The sequence below is a fragment of the Protomyctophum bolini genome, assembly GCF_963924005.1.
Source record: "Protomyctophum bolini genome assembly, chromosome: 9".
Taxonomy (NCBI): domain Eukaryota; kingdom Metazoa; phylum Chordata; class Actinopteri; order Myctophiformes; family Myctophidae; genus Protomyctophum; species Protomyctophum bolini.
The window spans coordinates 9,815,488-9,820,456 of record NC_137870.1 but is presented as its reverse complement, the minus strand read 5'-3'; positions in this window follow the sequence as shown (position 1 = coordinate 9,820,456).

The window sequence follows — 4,969 nt, the reverse complement described above, 5'->3', positions numbered from 1 at the left end:
TGCACAATGCGGAAGGAAACTTTACGCCATGCACGACCGATCCATCAAGCTTTTTACAAGGGGGGGTGTTTGTTACACACTTCAGGAGTTCAATGTTAAAGCCAAACGCATGATGTAAGGAATATTCTCATGCTAAAATAGCAGGCGTGCCACATATTTATTTTTTAATGGAAATTATTTAGATTAAAATAAAATAAAACAGCAGCACGGGGGATTTAATTGTATTTCTAACGGACGGACGTACGTGTTATCTTATTTTCCTCTCCCCCAACATGGTCTGATCTAAAATGCATTACCTAATGACGCTGCCTTCCTTCACGTACCCACCGTATACGTGACGAGGAGCAATAATACATGAGTGGTAAAGTGCAGCGTGCCAGAGTTCATGGTTATGTAATCCCAGCCAACAGAACAGCCTGCCCTGTCTGCAACTCTGCATGTTCCATGGTGACTCTGCAGTCACTATCTCTACACCTTCACTTATTATACCAGGGGGTTTCAACCCTTTGCATATCAAGGTCGATTAATTAAAGGCATTTGATCAGCCACGGACCAAAACACCATTTTTGGACTCTCCAAAACCAAAAGTAAAGGATATGTCCACAATTCCATGTTGTATTGATGTTATTGGAGAGATAACAGAGATAACGTTGATCAAAATAACAATTCTTATATACATTCTTGTAAATTAATTTATTAAAGTAATCAGGGCCGGATTAACCATCCCTAGGGCGCCCGGGCTAGACCAAAAGTCAGGGCCCTCCTTGGGCTGCGCCAAGTGGCACGCGATTCGGTCACAAACATTTGACCGAAATACCCCCAGACAATTTGGGGTATTCATTTTGTTTTCATTTTGCTGTAATTTTGGGGTAGGCCTACCCAGCCACCCCAAAAAGAGAGGCAGGCAGGCAGGCGGACAGACTAGTCCCTGAATTAATGCAGCCACTATAGTGGCTGCATTACCCTAGTATAGTAGCCAGTATGAGATGAGCAATAAAGAAAGAGTACAGCCATGCAGTTGCCAATTTTACAGCAAAATATTGGGGGTATTTTGGTGTAATTTTGGGGTAGGCTACGTACGTTTTGGGGTAAATGTGTAAGGCCCTACCAACAGTCATTAAGACATGCGAATCCCTTGACTCCTTCAAAACCGCTCTCAAAGGGCACCTACGGGCGGCTGCAATTCGAAACTGGCCCCCGTAAAATCTGAATCCCCCCCACCGCCTCCCCCCCCTTTTCCCCTCACTGTATATGTTTCTTTTCCCTTTTTACCTCCTTTATGATGAATTCCTGTTCTGTTCTTTGACTACCGGTATATAGAAGTGTCTATTTGTACGTCTCTAAATGTTTTGATGAATTGAACAAGGTGGACCCTCTTGTAAACAAGTGTAATGCTTAATTGGGTCGTCCACTCACAGTTAACAGTCTTTGTATTGAGTTTGTGCTTGAAATGTACTGTAATTCTGCAAACTGTTAATAATATTTCAATCAATCAATCAAAGTACCCAGCCCCAGAGACAGACAGACAGACAGACAGACAGACAGACACTAGTCGCTGTGCATGGCTTTAGGGCTTGCAGTGCACACTGCAGACAGGGAATTGGCTCTCAATGTTTTAACCATAATACTAAATATACAATAACTAAACAGAAATCTCACTTGAATTGAATTGCAAAACTAAAAAAAAAAGAAATTGTAATGATGGCCCCCAGTCGGGGGTCCCTAGCCCAACGGTAGATCCGGCTCTGAAAGTAATGCAGATGTTTAGCAATAATTTAACTTAAAGATCTACAGTATAAGGATTAAGGGTCCATTTGGTTACCAACTCTCCATCATTTAGCATGGGGACCACCTGGAACCTCCTCAAGGACCACTAGTTGAAAACCACTCCTCCTCGAAACCATGATCAAAGACTGTTTATGTTAATAGTATCAAGGACGCAAGATAGATTTCTTTTTTTCTTTTAGTTATTCTAACCCTATGGTCCTAACCTTCTGTCCCTCAGTCTGCAACTCTGCATGCATTCACTCACACTGTCACAACATGCACACACACAGTCACGCACACCCATGCACGCACGCACGCACTCACACAGCCACGCACGCACACCCTCAGTCTACAATAGGATAAATGTCTTGGGATCACTTTTTATGCTTTATTGTACGACTTTATGAAGGTTTAATGCCAAGCCTGACCTTAGTGAAGTCATATGATTGTCTTTCCATAATAAGAGTAGCTTTTTATATTTTGGGGACATTTTATTACTACACTGTATTTTCAGTATTTCCAAAAAGCACACAAACAGCCAACAATAGCAGAAGTTATGTAATCTTGAACCTAAAGCAATTAACATTTATAAATGTTTGCTGTAGTAAACGTGTTTCAAATGTGATTCAAATGCGTTTGAAAATCTGCATACACTGGCTACCGGTTAAACAAAGAATCCACTTCAAAACACTCCTGACCACTTACAAAGCACTAAATAACCTGGCTCCCCCATACCTCTGTGACCTCCTCAAACGCCATGCCCCCTCTCACTCCCTCAGGTCTGGTGATTCAAAACACTCCTGAGTCCTGACCACTTACAACGCACTAAATAACCTAACCCTAACCCTAACCCTTTTCACTGTCTTTTAATGTTCTTTAGCTTTTAGTGTTATTTTTCCTTTTTCTATTAAAGTTGTTTTTAATTTGTTGTTACCTCTGTAAAGCCCCCCCATGTAAAGCGTATTTGGGTACTCAGAAAAGCGCTATATAAGTTTGAGATATTATTACACATTTTGTTGTTTTGTTGTCCCTGTCCTCTCTTCTTCCTCCACAGCCAGTAAACACTGAATGGGTACTTGAGTAGAGGTAGCCTGGGAAACAAAAAGGTTTCCCTTCACAATTCTTGCTCAAACTTGAATCTCGATTTTGAGAATTGAGATTACGATTCTCACACGATTCTCACACGATTCTCTTTTGTTTTTTAATGACATCAAAGTGCTTAATTGACTAAAATGAATTGGACAGCCAACTAGTGCTGCACGATTCTAAGATCTCATAGGTGTCTTAACTCAATGTCTGCCAACGACTTAATTGACTGCTTTTTTAGCAACTCCCACAGCGCCAACGACGTCTTTATCGTCTTTTTCAGACGGGTATAACATGGGACCAAAAAGTAGAGCCCACGATTTGGTACAGTATGCCCCCCAAATGTATAACCTGGCATGGCCAGACTAATATAATTTGTCTGGTTTCCAGGCTACCAAATTTAGCACAAACATGGGGAAATATTCCTTCTACTACTCTGCCACCATAATGTGGAATACCCTGACACCATCCATTATTAGAGCAGTGGTTTTCAACGCTTTTCATGTCAAGGACCATTATTTATTCATCATTTGAGCCACGGACCACCATTTGATGACATTTAGCCTCTCAGACCCCACAATTCCATGCTGTATTTAATTCTACATTCTCTAATAGTGTAGATTAAATTAAGTATTAAACATAATGTAACACTTGAGAGTAAGGGCTGTATTTTGCGTGTCTTAAGTACCAGGTCTTATTCCCTAACTTGAGTAAACTAAAGACCTGGAGGCGTGATCAATGCTCTTTGGCCACTCAGAATAGCCAAATGGCATTGATCACGCCTCCAGGTCTTTAGTTTACTCAAGTTAGGGAATAAGACCTGGTACTTAAGACACGCAAAATACAGCCCTCTGGGTCCATTTGGTTTAATTTTTTAAAAAGTACACCATTTTTCCTTTTTGAATAATTATTGTACCTCCGTGCCGCTTACAATTTTGACGAATACGAAGTATTCAAACAAAATTCAGCAATCAGTTGCGTGAAGCTGAAAGCTAGGACTTCTAGCTGGACTTCCAGCCCCTGAATCACTAGTGAAACAAAATAACTCAGGCAGTGTCAGGGTACTGATCCCATGGGATCAAGTAGGTCTAATGTTTTTAAGGCATGGGGTTAACTCAAATCATGTGCAATGCTTGTGTGGTTAATGTAATACATTATATACAGGTGCTTCTCAAAACATTTGACTATCGTGGTGAAAATATAATATATTCTAAAATAGATTAATTGCGCATAAAGTGAAATATTTAAAACATTGTTTTAATCTTGATTATGGCATGCAGCTCATGAAAATCTAAAAAATCCCATCTCAAAATATTAGAATATTTTATGAGACCGCTAAAAAAACATTTATAATAAAGTAATGTTGACCATCTGAAAAGTATGTTAATTTATGCACTCAATACATGGTCTGGGTTACTTTTAAACAAATTATTTCATCAATGGGGTGTGGCATGGAGGTGATAGCAGTTTTAAACTCATTTGTATTGTTGAGTCTAGTGTCTCACACCTATCTCGACAATACAACCTAGATTATCTGTGGAGTTCAGGTCAGTTCAGGCCATGAGTAATACCATGGATACACCAATCACTTGTAATTTTGGCACTGTGGGCAGGTTTTAAATATTTATGCACAATTAATCTAGAATATATGAAACTTTCACCTTACGAATTATATTACGGAAGAAAAATTACTTTTCCACGATATTCTCATTTTTGTAGAAGCACCTGTATATAAGTAAAGCAGCCTTCTGCAAAAGGCTTCACTCTGCCCACCACATGGAAAGTGTTCTGTGCACTCATGTTAGATGATCATGTTTAGCTACTTATTTAATCATGCAACTTTAAAAACCTGTTTAATTCCTCCCTCTTTCTACGCCATGTCTATTGAGATTGCAGTAATAACTATTTGTACAATTTGTAGTGGTATTTGTATTGTGTGTGCCGTGTATGAATTTGATGACTAAGTAAGTAGCCTTGCAGAGACATGAGGCCCATAGGGCCTGTTTCTGTAGTGTGATGCAGCTTGATGTACAACCAAGTACACCCCCTGGACATGACGCTAGTATGTCTCAGGGACCCCCTATCCAACCCTTGATGCAGAGTATCAAGCAGGGAG